Below are 18539 nucleotides of genomic sequence, written 5' to 3' on the forward strand. Positions count from 1 at the left end.
ATTCTTCCACCTTATTTTCCTGCTCTAACATTTCACGGGGAGAAGAAACCTACGGTTTTCATTGACCTGTTTATTTCCTCCTCTGTACCGCACGCTTACCATTTCTTTTTATCTCGTCTTGGCTCAGCCACCAAACAAGGAGGCATTTCGATTCTTTCTAGCCACGTAAACAAACCAAATGACTCCCCTCCGTGATTCTGAGCACAAGAAAATACAGAGAAACGAAAAGACTACGGAAAAAGATGCGTTCTTTTCTCATCTGGACTCGAACGTACTCTACTCTGAGGTCCTCATTTCATTTCCTTTATCGTCAATTCTGGATCCCTCGATCTCTCCTCTTCCCAAAAGTTCATCTGATAAATAGGGGAAGGCCGAGGAATCATATAACTGTAGTCATTTCTTGACTCCTCTGCTGAGCTAAAACATCAGAGTCTGTATTTATTTTAACGTCCATTCAACGTGGAAACAAAAAGAAAAGTTGAAAATCGATGTGAATAAAGGTAAACATCGCCCCCAGGTAAGAATTCTTCTTAAAATGGATTGTCTATAAAAGAAACAAATTTAAGGTACACACGACCACTAACACAGACGTAGCACGAATGAAATAACTTGAAATGATATATACCAAAGAGGGAGATATTACCAAACAATACCACGAAGAGTATAAGTTACTCAAGAAAAACAACACTCGTATTAGACACAAATCACTGTGAGGTAAGCTGAGGTATTACCATTCAAAATCAGAATCAAAATCAGCCAAGGAAGATATCCCTCATTCTGGGATATGATATATAATCTGAAAACGCCAACAGAGTGCACAGTTTTTAATCTTATCAAAAATAAAACTTAAATAGCATCCTTTCTTCATTCACATAACGACAAAATTACTTAAAATTTGTGTGCTTACTCAGTCATAGATGCAAAGCGAATATAGAAACACAAGGAATTATGTGATGGCGTAGTAGGGAATGAGGTATCATTGGTTTATACCGATTCATATTTGTTTCCGTCCTCACCTATTTAGCTTCCAGCTCCAAGGATGAAATATATTTGGTCCAATGTATATATTCATCGTTTTAAAACTCAATGTTAACTTTCTGCTACAGGAGATATGGTTGAAAAACCCCGAGTCTCGGATACCCTACTCCCACATAAGGAAGAAACTTTTAACATAAAACCGCAACGCAGTTCACCGGATCAGAATTGATAATACATATCCCATCCCTAACCCCCATCCCCGCCCCCCGATCAAAAAATAAAAACTGCATGGCTTTAAAAGCTCTAAACACATCAGAAATATGAGAGAGAGAGAGAGAGAGAGAGAGAGAGAGCTTCTCCCTCCCCCCAAAAAAATAAATTTAACTTTATGGCTATAAAAGCTCTAACCACATCAGAAATGTGTATGTATGAGAGAGAGAGAGAGAGAGAGAGAGAGAGAGAGAGAGAGAGAGGTTCTCTAACATTTCTACCAAAAACGTCGCTCAGAGGAGAAGGAAATAACAATTATGGTTATCCAGGATCTACGACAAATTCTCCTCATATTCTGCACAGTTGAATCTTCGAATATTTCTAAGAATTGTTTAGAAATTAATGAAATGGAAATCCATCACTGCATCAGGAATAACTTGCCGCTGTGTAGTTTCAAACAACATTTCTAATAGAATATTTCGTATTCTAGTAAGTGGAATTTCTTGTCTTTAGCTTATCTGGCGTGTTAAAGAGAATGGGCCCGCGGAAAACAACATCGTTTGGTGTGCCACTTCCGCAATAGCGTCTTCCTGGCACACTAATACATATCTTTCTTTTACTGAAAGGAATTAAATGGGAAACACTGAGATTGAAACAGCGGAAGTAAGATTATACACGAGCCTAGAACGAACTGCATTCATTATAAGGGCAAAAATCTTGATACAGCAAAGAAACTATATCTAAATTATTTTGTCGGCTTGAGAATACTAGGCGTCAGGTGGCACGTTAGTCCGATGTCTTAAATGAAATCAAGAAGGAGGTGTTAGCTAGTGTTGAGTCTACGGGTAGATGGTCATTCATACACACACACACATGTATGTATACATTCACATTCACATGCAGAAAAATTCATACCCACACATAGGCCTATCTCCTATACCTATGTATATATATATATATTATATATATATATATATATATATATATATATATATATATATATATATATATATATATATATATATGTGTGTGTGTGTGTGTGTGTGTGGTGTGTGTGTGTATATACATATAGTATATATACACACACACATATATATATTATTATATATATATATATATATATATATATATATATATATATATTATATGTATATACACATATATATATATATATATATATATATATATATATATATATATATTATATAATAATATTATATATATACATATATATAAATATCATATATTCATTAATACTAAGTGAAAACAAGCAGCGGGACGGCACTCTTGAATATGTCCAATCTCATGATTACCCTCATCCTCGAGGTTAAATCCTGCAAGCGCACCTTACTGGATTAGAAATTATTGCCTCCTTTGGCAAAATGGGAAACGTGGCAGAGTCGCTAATGTTACATAGGATATAGCTCAACCTTTCGTAGCTAGTAGCTAGAGTATATAGGTAGTAGAATCTCATTTCCTGTATCATTATTATCAATAAGATATATATATATATATATATATTATATATATATATATATATATAATATATATATATATATATATATATATATATATATATACTATATATATATATATAAACGACGTGAAGGTGTGAAGGAGGTTAAGCACCAGAACGAGCGCTGCTCACGAAATTAAAATAAAAAATAAATAAATAAATGACGTGTTTGGTGGTAGGGCCGTACAGTAAGTTCCAGAAGTGAAGCGACAAATTTAAAAGGATTTCATTCGAAATTCACTAACTGGCAACAACAACACGTAACTGAAAAACTCATTTTTTTCTACAGTGAAAGCTCTATCAAGCAAAATAAAGCTAACATATGATGCACAAATATCAAACCTATGATATTTATAACAATCATAAGGAAAAATTACGGTAATAGTAATTATTTTAAAGTATAGTAATTACTTAAAACCATAGAAACAAAACAATTTGAAATTTTCGTTCAACTCAGGATTACCAAAATTACCAATGTATATTTCGAGCAATGTGGAAACATATTTAATATCATAGTGCATTATCAATTATTTTAGCAAAGATGCATAAAACCATGCAAGTATCAATAGGATGAAAAGGGAAAATCTCCGCAACATTAAACATAATCAACCATGAATGCACCTACATTCAACAGAGAAGTTGGGTGTGGTTGGTAGTTCTAATTTTAGCCTCTAGGACCGAACATAAAACACCATCGTCGAAAAAGGCTCTAACTGCTGCTGCTACCTTCAGGTGACTAGGCCTAGTTCGGGCATAGCAAGGCTTACGATGCAGGGCCACTGTCTGTTATTTAGGCAAAGATAGAACCATTAGAACTGACACCAGAACCTGTCCTCGCACCTGGGAAACAGAATCGCAATATAAAAAATAAAAAAAAAAAGACTGTCGCAAGCAACCACATCACCCGTAATCACCACCTGGTTAAGTAGGAAGACGACAGACCCCAACCACCCCTCCCCCCCTTCTACCTCTACCTCTACCCACGATCCTAACTCCACCTTTTTCACTTCAACCTTCTACCTCAAATCTTCTAATCATATTCCAACCGGGAAATTTAAGACTGAATTTGCGTAAGTGGGCGTATCATAAGGAAGTGATATCACCCAAATTCATATTTCCACGGACAACCAGTAATCAATCCGATCCAGTCAAGCATTGTTGTATAACAGAAATTTATGAGATTTTTGGGATATATATATATATATATATATATATAATATATATATTATATATATATTTATATATAAAGAAGCACCCGAGCATGAACAATAGTCCTAGTGCTCGATTCTTAAACCAGGCCTCTGGTTATTCCTGACTAGATAAAAAGGTCCTGAGAGAGAGAGAGAGAGAGAGAGAGAGAGAGAGAGAGAGAGAGAGAGAGAGAGAGAGCATAACAGGAGATACTCGAATTAAAATAATGCTCGCCAAGCATATTCACACTCCGGATCGTATGGACAAGTATAGTCTCACTTATGCACTTAAAAAATAGGTGGAAACCTACGAAAACACTTGTTTGACGCGACCCTGAACGCAATTCCACATGCAAAAATTTGCACAACTGAGGAATTCGATGAAATTATTAACTGACAAGCTGGAAAATATATTTCCTTGATTCTTGAATAGGCCTAACCATGTAGCCATTGCTAAACGTGCATATAACTCGGATTTCGTTTTTTTTTTCACGCCAACTTGAGTCTTATTTATATTTCATTTAATCAGATGCTAAACTTTTTAGTGCTTTATCAAAAGAAATCATAATAACTTTCGATATAACGCTATATAAGTAGAAAGTTAATTTACAAATCATATTAGCTCAATGCTTATGCACTCGGTTCCTGCTGCCACTCAATGGTGAACACTTGATATCACACATTGAGAGCCGCAGATGCTTCTGTGGCGATTTTTCTTTTAATAAACAATTTTTGAACACTGATCATTCACTGGGGAAATACTTTCTGTGCTTCTACAGTTAATCACTGATACGTATTATCAGATAAAGAGGATGACAATAATTCGAATAAACATAATAACTGGCAACCCACGAGAATTTCTAAAGAAGTACGATCAATTCTGAAATTTGTCGCTTCACTTCTGGAACTTACTGTACCACACAACCAAACTTACCAAAGGACAATTGCATTTTAGAACGACTCATTCACTGCCGAGCTAACCTGAAGGTTTAAACCGTAACCGCAGTTTCTAAAACTAACTTAATCCGTCACAGTTTTCACTCGAAAAAGAGCCCCAGTGCCTTACGCAAAGTTCCCGAATCTGAGTGCAACCTCACTTCCGCCATTTTTGGCGGTGCACGGGGAGAGGAGACGTTGCGCTTTCGAACTATAACATCAGCGCTTGCCCCCTTAGCGGATCAGTACTTTCGAAAACTAGTACTACTTAAAGTTCTTCCAACATCTGTTTAGAATTAAAAACGCTAGAGGCCTTCTCGTCAGCGCAGAAATAAGACATTACCAGGCTAAAGCTTGCTTATTGAACATAGGCCTAGGCTATCAATCTCGCTCACGCCACATCGGCCTAAAGTCAAATTTTTTGTTTGTGCAAATATCATAAAATCATACCTGGAGGAGGAATTCTATATCCTTATATAAACTCCGCTGATGAGGAATTTGGGAAGATCCACTCCGAACCGGGGTTACGTTACGAATTTTGAAGATGAAAGTCAACCGCGACAGCAATCACAATGTCTAGAGAGAAACTGACCGAAAACGACAATTTCGGCAATTATTAATGAGGATTGCCAACCTTTGCGCTGACACAAGCCATAAAATCACCTGCCGTATGATTACATACGTTGAGCTGGATACTTACATGTACACATAACTTTACGTATATGCATATGTATATGCATATGTATGAATATCGTAATTATAGACAGTACAGAAAAAAAATTCCATTTGCGTAAAGTTGGCAATTCTAGTTGGTTACGTGAGCTCGTGATTTCAACTTGATCTTGACCTAGGACATCCAGTTCGGTGAGTAAATAATTTTGTTCGGAAGCAATGGGTATCTACCTCAAGCTCGATAAGTTGCTCCTACTGTCACCTGCTTAATCTTCATCTAAGTAGACGCAGTCTAGAAATAGTACCAAGACCCTGATGTGAGAGAAAACCTTGACATATTCTTGCCACTGGCTTAATGGCGCCTCCAGTTGACTGTCTGACAAATTTGTTACTCCAGGAAGGCATTCGCCTTTTGGGATCCAGTAATAACAGGCCCTACAGTGCCTTTAGAATACTATAAATTTGAAGTGAATCCCGTGGTATGAACAGTAAGTACAGTTTGAACAATTTTCTCCCTTAAATTGTCATTGTAATGATCCATATATATCTCCATATCTACGAAAATTGTGATATAAATGTCAGTGCATGTGCGTATTATAGACCTCACTGCTGGTCCTTTAATTGTTGTCCTCTGTAATGCAAAAACTGCCTCATCTTTTGCACTATAGCAAAACCACGCCAGCGTTGATATATTCTTTTACAAAGCATGATTATTGTTCGCGTTATTGTTTCACATGTATTTTTCTCTTGTTATTACCTGGGTTCTATGAATTTTTGGACACTCATACACGACGTGAATTTCGGCTTATGAGCGCTCTAACGAATGACTAATATTGTTGTGTGAACACGTTGGAAGTTTTCACGATAAATTATGTTCATATTCAACTGTGTTCGTAAACAGGTGGCTGTGAATTCATAAACTGTTCAATGAATTAACGAGCATTCTTCATAATCGAGGTAACAATTTTTGCTTTTGTTTCCTATCATGAGAAGTTGTTGTGTTAGTTTTTCGAGAAACCGTGAACGTAGACTTAATACGATTTTATTTACTTAATCGAGTAGTTTATTCTTTCGCTTTTGATGACAGTTTCTCAATATTTGCAAAAATTTGTCTAATGTCACGTTCGCAATCGTCCTTGATATGTGATGCCCATTATATAGGCCTACATATTCACTGCTCATAATAATAATAATAATAATAATAATAATAATAATAATAATAATTGTTATTATTATTATTATTATTATTATTATTATTATTATTATTATTATTATTATTATTATTATTATTATCTGAGAAAAGCTTTAACGAGCTTCCCCCTTCAAACAGTTCAGAAAAAGCTAAAAAATATTTAATAAATGCATATTTGCACGATAAAGTGCATTGTTCTTCTGGACAAAGGATGATTAATACGACACAATCCAATAAATATGCAATACCATTCTCTCTCTCTCTCTCTCTCTCTCTCTCTCTCTCTCTCTCTCTCTCTCTCTCTCTCTCTCTTCACTTCAAGGCAAGATTTTCTGGCCTATCTCATTATATTTTGTCACCTCTTTATTTCCCCTTGTCATTTTTAACGACTTCCGCTTCCTCTCTCTCTCTCTCTCTCTCTCTCTCTCTCTCTCTCTCTCTCTCTCAAGCAAGATTTAGGACCTGTCACATTTTTTCGTCGTGTGTTTTATTTCATCTCATCGTCTTACTGCCTTCACCCCCGGCCTCTCTCTCTCTCTCTCTCTCTCTCTCTCTCTCTCTCTCTCTCTCTCTCTCTCTTTAGTTTCACTACTCTCTCTGTCACTTTCCCGTGCAGTATTTCAGAAACGGCAGAGAAATTCCAGAAGGACATGTAAACATTTGTGTCAAGTATTTGTACGGTCAGCTACCCATAGATATAGAGACCTTGCTCAAAACCTGCAAGGGAAAGGTGATTATTCACAACGAAGCGCTATGTATACGAGACGTATTGCATTATTTGTATACGCAGAGGGTGAATGACAAATGAAGGAGTGGACGCTGAGGAGCTGCAGGTCATCTAAGAAAATTTGATTTTAACGCAGTGACGTTTCTGAGGTATTGCTCTGTACTGGTAAACACCACAGCCACACCTTGGTCCACGTTTCTAAGTGTCTTGTCTTGTCTCTCTTCTTCACAGTTCTTTAATCATTTACACTTCATCTCTTCTCTAACCGAGTGTAAAATACTGATATGCATTCTTCAGCCGTGAAAATCTGGTTCATACTGACGTCAGACTGAAAAGATCTCTTGACGGCTCAGGAGTCAACCTTGAGACTAATTTCCTTTCTGTTCAGATGATATGTTGCCGTGACATATGGGTTGTCCTCGAGGCAGTAATGAGTTTGTTTTGCTCCTCGTAAATTATGACGGGCCTAGATTTGTACTCCAGTATTCTGTTCTTTACCCTTGCATATTAATTGTACTATTGACATACTCTCTCTCTCTCTCTCTCTCTCTCTCTCTCTCTCTCTCTCTCTCTCTCTCTCTCTCTGTTCTTATTTTCACTGGGAACCCTCTTCAAGGTTCCTATTATTATTATTATTATTATTATTATTATTATTTATTATATTATTATTATTATTATTATTATAGTATATGAAACCTATTCACATGAGATATGCCCACTAAAGGACCATTGGCTTGAAGTTTGTTGGTTTCAACCTCCCACCGCTAGAGATCCAACACTTCAGCGGTAACTTTTCGTGCTACAGAGCCAGTGATTCTTCATATCACTGGGGTAGGAGCGAACTCGCGACTTCTGAGCTGCAATTCACGACGCTAGCTACCATACCAGCGGACCGGTAATTCTCTCTAGCTACAGTGTTGCCAACTGTAGGGTAATTGCCCTACGCTTAGGGTAATCTGGCCAAATCTTGGACAGCAAGGCAATATTTTCAAGTGTAGGGTAATTGTAACAACGTAGGTTTAGATCAGTATGCTTATTATTATTCATAATATTGCATATAAACACAATCTAAAGATTTATTCATCATCATAGCTGCAGAATGTTGGGTCATTTTCAGTTATCTTGGGTAATTTTTCGTCTCCTGCAGGGGGAGTAAGGTTAGAGGGGTTGGCATCACTGCCTAGCTGTAGCTCGGAAGCTTATATATACCACCTGTCTGTTGGTTTTGTATACAAGTAGCACCGGCTTCTTGACGTCACCCCTTCTAAAGCGGATTAGATTTATTTAGATTTATCACTCCTAAGGACCTTCTCGACAGATGTCTCCCCTTATTAATTAGAGGGATCAAGTAACTTATTATACAAAAACAGTTAACTGAGGTAGAGATCTGGTACGATTATGCCATACCTTTGACATGGAGGCATTTGAATTTGTAATTAAAGATGGAGCATTCACACATACACACGGGGGGGGAGGGGTGAGGGGGGCGGGAGAGAGAGTTTTGCGTTAATGTTGGAGCACCTCCTGTCATATACTCTTTCTTCCATCTTACTTTCCACCCCCTCTCCTAACAATTTGTTTCATAGAGCAACTGCTTTTGAGGTTTTCCTCCTGTTACATTTTTCAAACCTCTCCACGGTCAATTTCCGTTTCAGCGCTGTATGGCCTTAGTTGCCCCAGTGCTTGGTATAATGCCAAAAATCTACATATATCAAATCATAATAACTTAAGTTCCTTCAATCATAATTCGGGCTTCGAATTTCCATCGCCTCTCAAACCAACCTCCTCCGTTCGACTACCGACTACGCGCGTCCATTTCTCTCTCAGTCGCTAACAATCCGACCGTGAAACGAATAGAACTGAACGCCTCGGGCTTTCACCGGCTGCTGGCGACTTGTAATCCAGTATAGTACCTGGACTCGGGAGGTGATAAACCTGGTGGAGAGGGACAATTGAAATCTGGAATTGGGCAGCGCTGGAACCGAAGAGTCCGGGCTCAGCGATGCCGTTTTTTCTTCACGACATTTGGCTTTTAGCAATGTTACCATAAGCAGTTCTTCTGATTTTTTTACGTTATTTATAATTTAATGGTTAGAATGAGGAAAATTTCATGGTTAGAATGCGTATTTTCCGATGTAGAATTATTTTCCGTGGCGTAAAAAAAAACTACACGTCACTAGCTTAACATAAAGTATTGCTGACGAAGAAAAATAAAGGATTTCAATAAAATTCATTTCTATAAATAAGCAGGATATGTTTTATAACTTTATTTTCATAACAAAACATAAAACGGCAAAGTGGCCTGTGGTCGGAAAAGCTACGGAGGTTGCCAGATGTCACCAGAAAGCCACACTAGTAGACGAAATTCCTCAAAACGGCAACCCTGTAAGCTTCGAATGGAGACCGGAAGAGTAAAGATATATGAGGAGATAACGATTTGTCGCGACTGTGTTAATTGTAAAGTTTTAAATTAATCTTAGCAAAACACGAGATGAAATTCAAACGCCATGCCATGAGGAAGCAACGACATCAACGCAGAATAGAAGAGGATTCTGGGCAGAGACCCCTCAAATCGTCATGGACTCCGAACCACGATCCGGTGCGATACGGTAATGAATAGACGATTACTGTAAACCCCGTTCAAATTCTTTCGTCCATCTGACTTTCCACCCCTCTCTAACAATTGTTTCATTGTGCTATTGCTTTGAGGTTTACCTCCTGTTGCACCTTTCAAAGCTGACATGTTCTAGGGCTTAGTAACCTCATAGGTTCCAGTGTTTGGCCTAAGTTCTGAATCGCACTCTCTGCTCTATTCAACAAGTCCTTTCCTAACCTCGATTAACCCTTGACGTACACCAGAGATACCAGAGACAAGACTATTTTCCTCTCCCGGGGATTTCTCCTCCTCCTCCTTCTTCTTCTTCTTTCCTTTGCACGACTCTCAGAGAGGAAGGAAAAGTTACGACCGCCTGCCTCGGGGGACGGCCATCTTACTTCCTTCCCTCGAGAGGAAGTTTTAATTCGTGGCATAATTAATGGCGAGCGGGAGGAGTTTCGAACCATTATGAGAAGAAATTGTGATTTCTAATCCTCAATCTCTCCCCCGTCCTGCCTTCAGTACGAGTAGAGACATTCTGGTCCACTGGTATGGTGGCTAGCGTCATGGCATGTCGCTCAGATGTCCACCGTTCGCCCCTCCTCCCCCAGGGCGATGGTGGCTTTGTATCAAGATCAATTACTGCTGCATTATGGGGTTCGAAGTGGGAGGTTGAAACCAACATTCTTTGGAAGCTTGAATCTCAAGTCAGTAGCCCCTTTGGTCTGCTTGTTCCATGTGGATAAGTTTTGTTTAATGAAATAATAATAAGGGGTCCACAAGAAAAAAAATATATATATATAAGTTCGTGTATAATTCATGAACACTTAATATAAAAGTTTTCGAACCCTTCCCTGGGTTCATCTTCAATCCAAATGAAGATGAACCCTGGGAAAGGTTCGAAAGCTTTTAACACTTATAATATTGTGGACCCCTTGGAACATTGTATAAACTCTCGTTATGGAGAGTTATTCCCAACAATAATATTAATGATAATAATCCCTTAAAAACAGAGGCAAGATATCAATTATTCCAAACGTCGTACTAAGATATCAAGGAATTTTATATCGCGGTTTAACCTCAGATGGCAACGAGAGAGAGAGAGAGAGAGAGAGAGAGAGAGAGAGAGAGAGAGAGCAAAATACAAAATGCAGGGAACCATCTGAACCTGTTTATTGCCCTCGTAATGTAGGATATCAAAGCCTCTCAAGACAGACAGAGACAGAGAGAAAGAAAAAATACAAAACAAAAAATTCCCTTCAATTTCTTCGCCATGAGCGAGGACACGTATATTACAGTTTCCAGTAGGGAAACGTATTCTATCATGCAGGGGGGTCCAACCCTATGCCCTTGGGCCAAAAGTGGCCCCGTGTGAATATATTTGATTTGAAATTAAATAATAGAATCTACGACAGTTGCAGACACCTAGACTCGTAATGTCGATGCGGGTTTTAATTCCCCACCCAAAAAAAAAACCTCTTCAGAACCCCAGCTGCAGCCACAAAGCCTTTCGTCCAAGACGTGATGAAGCAGGAACTGGCGCCGGCGGTGACTCAGCGGGAGGACGCCGTCGGGAGTCTGGGACGCCCTTTATGAGATCAGCCAGGCTTATCCCGGTGTGGGTTGGGGGTGGATGTTACCCCGTGAATTTTCGTCGAATAACCCCAGTAGGCTGTTTCTCGCATCGCGAGCTTATCCTGGGTATATTTTAACTGACGAAGGATGTGAAAACAACCACGGCAGAAATATACATTCGCCAAACACGACCTATCACATCAAAATGAGGATTTATGCATAATTATATACGAAAGGATGCTGTGAATAAGAGAGAGAGAGAGAGAACTTCATCAGTCATTTTAGCTTTTCAAAATATAATGGCGAACCATTTATACAAAAAGGATTCTTCAGCAAATAACGAGCAATTATGAAATATAGAGTTCGTTAAGTTCTGTCAAAGTCGAAAGGATAGGAACTGACTGTCCTGAGAGAGGATCAAAATAAGAGGAAAGACGTATAGTTTTGAGTTAGAATAGTACTAGTACTAAGTAGTTCGATATACCGCCGCCAGAGAGGCGCTGCTTGCGGCCATCTCTAGGCTCGGAAAAGGCGGGAATTCCTCAGCTGTTTGGTTCGTCTTGCATTTACCTTCGTAATAGTGCTTTGTGCACCCTATAATTGCAGGAGTGGGCACGGAAATCCTTCAAGAGAAAAATAGAGTTACGTGAAATGTGGAAGGTAGTGACATATAATTACAGCCGTGATTTCGATTTTGATACTAGAACATCGTTAACCATATAGATGTCAGTAAATAAAAAATAATGTTCGTCATTAAAAAAAAATACGTAGTTGTGGGTAGGCCTAGGCCTATAAGTTCAGTTGTGTCAACATGTCTCTACTGTGATGCTGAAGGAAACCAGGTGAATTTGGCAGGCATTAAAAAATTCTTTGCAGCACGGCAGCCTGCAGGCTATTGTCTATGACATTATTTAGGTTTTAGAGTTGTATTCACATATGCATGTCATCAGACGTGGTATCTCGGCGAAATTCCAGGACGCCACACTTGGTGAGAGTATTTCAGGTCGGTGTAAACAAGCCGTAGAAAACCATTCTATTATTCCATTCTAAGTAAAGAGAAATGTATTGTTTATGTGCGTAACAAATCCTGGTTTCATTTTTGTTTCCATTGCTCTTGGACTGGAAATATCAAGATGAGGTTTAGGTAGCCTTGTTTACACCTATATCGTCAAACCTCTCATTTGGTTAGAAGCTATATCATTTAAACCTTATTCTTAAGTGTAACTTAATCACGAATATATAAAGATACTTTCTTTACGGTAAGAGTTATCGAATATCAATCTAAAGAAAAAAGTAGCCTCCAAGAATGGTAGCAACGAAAAGGAATCTTGCCCAAGCAAACGCTAGGCCTATTCTTATTAATTCGGCAGGTGGTTATGTAGTGTTTTGTCTTTTTAACGAAAATATTATTCGAAATAAATCAAAATTCCCTTCTCATGGCAGTCCTTATTGGACAATTCTCTCTGTGTCGTTCCAAAGTCTTAGAAACAGAAGGATACGACATTGCTAAGCCTTAACATTCGTCGCTGGGTAAAAGCAGTTCGTTGAATCGAATGTGCTACCACATTCACGGTGACTGTCTTTCTTGCTTGCCATTTAAAATGCTTGGCGGTAGGTAAGATCTAGAGGCTATTGTTTGTATTAACATGACTTGTTTGATATTTAGATACCTAATGTGCGGTAATATTAATTTACCTTCCCTTTAGTCACGATACTGCAGGTAAATAGGCTTTTTTCCATCGCTACATATAACGGTTCCTTAGTCCCATAACTACTGCTTTATTCCGTCTTCGAAGATAATTATATATATATATATATATATATATATATATATATATATATATATATATATATAAAGGTATAAGCCACGAAGGAAAAATAAACAACGGGATTTCTGCAAGATCTTTCGACGTTCAACGTCCTTTACTCAGCAGATAAACTGACTTACATGAGGAGTTGACAGTACAGGAAAGCTTGTATAACTGACAGATAGGGATTATAAAGAGATTAGTACCTAGAATCCGGCACACCTGGAGAAAGAGTAACCTTACCAAACAAGCATAGACATGGGTACAATTTAAAAAACAAAAAGATTAAGTCAAGTTGCTCAGACTTCAAGGACAAGACAATTAAAGGATAATATAGGGTGACAGCTATTCAGAACTTTGGTAAACAAAAACTTATTCACAATACATATTCACAATACATATTAAACATACATATACAACGAAGATATCTCTAAGGCAACTAATTTGTATTTAAGTCTGTAATTATATCTTTGAGGTCATTCTTAAACATGTTACAAATACAAGGGTCTAAATGAAACAGCCCACGACTAATATTAAAATTACAATGTGAAGTAAATTGTATAATAGCAGATTCTAAAAGATTTCAGGGTAAGACATCTTTTTATCTTGCAATTACTGAACTACCAATCCAATTTATTCGGTGGTTGTTTTCACTTAAATGAATGAATATTGCCTTAGATGTTTGCCCAGTTTTTACAGAATATTTATGCTGGCTTAATCTTACTTGTAAGCCTTTGGTTGACTGTCCGAGATAAAAAGGGCAGTCCATACATGGAATTTTATATATTATGTTGTTGCTTTCCCTGCGGCCATTTTTACCCTTAAAGGCTTTTAACAATGATTTAATCCTTAAAGGCTTTTAACAATGATTTAATGGTTTCAAATCCGTTAAAATAAGGTAAACTATGAATGTTCTTAGAATTTTCTTTCTCCGTGTTACTTACACTATAAAGCTTTTTGTGGGCTTTATCATAACAATTATCTAATATATGTGAAGTATAACAAATCTTTCCCTATTTTTCTTATGTATTCCATTTCTTGATCCAAATATTGGGGACTGACAATGCGCAATGCTCATAAAAACATAGAAGAAAAAATTTATATTTTGATGTTAAGATGGTGGCCTGAATAGAGATGAACATAAGTTAAGTTTTTGGTTGGTTTCCTATAAATGCTGAATTTACATTGAAATGATTCTCTGTATCAAAACATCTAAGAAAGGGAGGCAATTGTCTTTTTCCAGTTCTAGAGTAAACTTAATCGATGGTACCTGGTTATTTAATTTAGAGAGTAAATCATTTACATCAATACCAGCAGGCAGAACAGCTAAAATATCATCAACGTATCTATCCCACTTTACAGAAATGTAAATGATATTAGGTAAGTAGCGTTTTTCAAAGAATTCCATGTACAAGTTTGAGAGGAGTGGTGATAAAGGGTTTCCCATTGCCATGCCAAATATTTGTTGATAAATTTCACCATTGAATATAAACTTACAATCACAAATGCACAACCTAGTGTGTGAAATAATGTGACTTATAGGTAGAGGTAATTCATGCTGAGTTAGTTCATTACTAAGATATTCTAAAATAGAGTCTATAGGGACTTTAGTAAAAAGAGAACATACATCAGAACTAACGAATCTATCAGTGGGGCAAAGAGTAATTTTGTTTAATTTATCAACTAAATCTAGAGAATTATATATATGAGAATCGGAAATGGGTCCAAGTAACGGGGACAAGATCTTAGTGATATATTTCGGAAGTTTATATGAAATTGAACCAACAGTACTGATAATAGGCCGCATAGGGTTATTTTCTTTGTGCGTTTTGACTAATCCATGCAGGTAAGGTAGCGAAGGAGATTTGACTGACAATTTGCCTAGTAGTTCTGTTTTATCTTTAAGGATATTTTTCACTGTGCTATTAAAGTTTTTTTATCACTTGATCAAGGGGATTTTTTGTTAGTTTTTTATAAGTCACATCATCATCCAGTAGGGCTTGCATACGTGATAAGTAGTCAGCTTTATCTAAAATTACTATACTATTAGACTTATCAGCTTTTGTAATGTGGATAGTATTGTCCTTTTTTTAAGATCGGTCAAACTTTTCTTATAGAGAGCAGAGAAGTTACTTTCATGCTTAACATTGGCAGCTCCGTAAACAATACCTTTAATTATGTCAACATGATTTTGAGGAAGCTCACAATATTTTTCAAATTTACTTAGGGATGACGCAATCATTAAAGCAGAAGGTCGACTCGTTAGAAAGAAAGATAAACCATATCCAAGCGCTCTCACAACATTTTCCCTTACTTGTTTACTTGATAGGTTTACAACACAATCTTGATGTGCACAATTAGTCCAATCACTGCTATCAATAAGTTTGTTTAGTTTTCAGGGCATCTGTAGTCCTACGTAGTTTTCCGTAAATTTCCAGTCAGACGGGATGGAATGATTAAATGAGATCCTTGTTTCTTCCAATTCCTTGAATTTTTCTTTCTCTTCTTGCTTGGCTGTTTCAACATCATGGCACTAAATTCGTTGAATTGGTGACTGTCATACCTTCTTAGACGGCGTGGCAGCAAGGATTTAGGGAGCACTTGTTCAGAAAGGCACTTTTTCAGAAACTTTAGTTTTATAGTGTAAGTAACACGGAGAAAGAAAATTCTAAGAACATTCCTAGTTTACCTTATTTTAACGGATTTGAAACCATTAAATCATTGTTAAACGCCTTTAAGGTCAACATTGTTTTTTCCTATAATAACACACTAAAAGGAATGTTAATAAAAAATGGCCGCAGGGAAAGCAACAATAAAATATATAAAATTCCATGTATGGACTGCCCTTCTTTTTATCTCTGACAGTCAAGCAAGGGCTTAGAAGTAAAGATTGAACCAGCATAAATATTCTGTAAAAACTGGGCAAACATCCAATGCAATATTCATTCATTTAAGTGTAAACAACCACCGAATAAACTGTATTGATAGTTCAGTAATTGCAAGGTCAAAAGATGTCTTATCACGAAATCTTTTAGAATCTGCTATAATACAATTTACTTCACATTGTAATTTTAATATTAGTCGTGGGCTGTTTCATTTAGACCCTTGTATTTGTAACATGTTTAAGAATGACCTCAAAGATATAATTACAGACTTAAATACAAATTAGTTGCCTTACAGATATCTTCGTTGTATATGTATGTTTAATATGTATTGTGAATATGTATTGTGAATAAGTTTTTGTTTACCAAAGTTCTGAATTGCTGTCACCCTATATTATCCTTTAATTGTCTTGTCCTTGTGTCCGAGCAGATTGACTTAATCTTTTTGTTTTTAAATTGTACCCATGTTTATGCTTGTTGGGAAAGGTTACTCTTTCTCCAGGTGTGCCGGATTCTAGGTACTAATCTCTTTATAATCCCTATCTGTCAGTTATACGAGCATTCCTGTACTGTCAATTCCTCATGTAAGTCAGTTTATCTGCTGAGTAAAGGACGTTGAACGTCGAAAGATCTTGCAGAAATTCCGTTATTTATTTTTCCTTCGTGGCTTATATCTTTATTTATGGATTAATCACGTTCCAAATTTTCGTGATTCAGTTATACATACACAAACACACACACACACACACACACACACACACACACACACATATATATATATATATATATATATACACACATCTATATATATATATATATATATATATATATAATATGTGTGTGTGTGTGTGTGTGTGTGTGTGGTGTCTGTTGATATATAACGCAAAATCCACCAAGGAAAGAGAAACTATTTATATATATATTATATATATATATATATATATATATATATATATATGTGTGTGTGTGTGTGTGTGTGTGTGTGTGTGTGTGTGTGTGTGTGTGTGTGTGGGGCTGTCTTTGTCTTTCTATGGGTTTGTGAGAGACAAACAGAGATTAGTACTATAGTTGCTTGAATCGAGCTTACCAAGTGAACTCCTGGAAAATACTCGTCACCATATTTAACATAAGGGGAAACCACACTGTAAGCAACGATTGAGCTTGCATTATTCTGCATTCCATTAGCTATAATGTTCTGGCTGAGCACTTATTGCAAAAAGCTTCCCAGTTTTTTTTTATTGGAAAATGGCTAAAAAAAAAATACGAGTGTGCCTTTTAAAGCCACAATGGGGAAATGAACGCGTATTTCTTTTTAATGATCGTACAGCTAAATATTTTACGTTTTATCGTTTGATTGATGGAGATCAAACTTGGATTTAAGATTGATGCAAATGGGTTTTGGAATGGCCAAATGCGAAACCCGATATCCGGCCATACAGATGAATGGATAGGAATTAGCTTTATGCATCAAATACACTTTTACGTTTTGGTTTGCCATACTGTAACATTCAGGTTTTCAGGAAACTGGCATCCTGCCAAAAGATGGTGGATTCGGAAATAATGAATAAACTATACTCTCATATTCATTCTCCATTCGCTTCGTTAAGCCAGTGGATATAAAAGAAATAGGACAGTAGTATTCAAACACCATAACTGAAGACTCCTCACATAAACTAAGCCAATAAGCTCTTCATTTTAGGCTTTTGGATGCTTCTTCGTCATCCATGACAACTTTGTATGCATTTATAGCGATCTGCAGGTTGCTTACCTCCTTGAACACTTGCAGTCTCACAATTGACTTTTTGTAACCTAACCTAATCTAATCATCTCTGCGGGCATGGAAAAATCACCTGAAGATGTGCAACCTTATGTTACTCATCTCCACATTTTTTTGCCCTCTTTTTCTGAGGAACCTATTCGGCTCTGGCTCTTGTTCTGGAATTTTCCAAACCTCAAATTGAACTCCTGAATATTCGCTTCTCTATTTCCAAACCAGTTGTAGCGTTTCCTTTCTGACCGTCGTGTGTGTTTGTGTGTATTGTATTTATATATAAAATGAAAGGAGCCCATGTGTATGTTATATTTACATATATAACGAAAGGAGACTATAAATCATATATATATATATATATATATATATATATATATATATATATATATATATATATATATATATATATGTATATATATATATATATATATATATATATATATATATGACTGGTAAAAATGTTCTGTAACAACAGAGTTCCATCTA

General features: G+C 36.8%; 1 protein-coding gene across 2 annotated transcripts in view; it reads right to left on the reverse strand.

Moving 5' to 3' along the window:
* LOC135208527 (inactive dipeptidyl peptidase 10-like) overlaps nt 1-18539 on the reverse strand; it is a 710904-nt gene that overhangs the window by 648219 nt on the left and 44146 nt on the right. Inside the window, exon 1 of one of the 2 annotated variants that reach the window (XM_064240819.1) lies at nt 5281-5408. The exons of the other annotated variant lie outside the window; for it this stretch is intronic. The gene's annotated coding sequence lies outside the window, so the exon portion shown is untranslated. Of the gene's footprint in view, nt 1-5280; nt 5409-18539 lie in introns of those variants that run through there. 2 annotated transcript variants of the gene reach the window in all.

This window comes from Macrobrachium nipponense, chromosome 35 (assembly GCF_015104395.2).
Source record: "Macrobrachium nipponense isolate FS-2020 chromosome 35, ASM1510439v2, whole genome shotgun sequence".
Lineage (NCBI taxonomy): Eukaryota > Metazoa > Arthropoda > Malacostraca > Decapoda > Palaemonidae > Macrobrachium > Macrobrachium nipponense.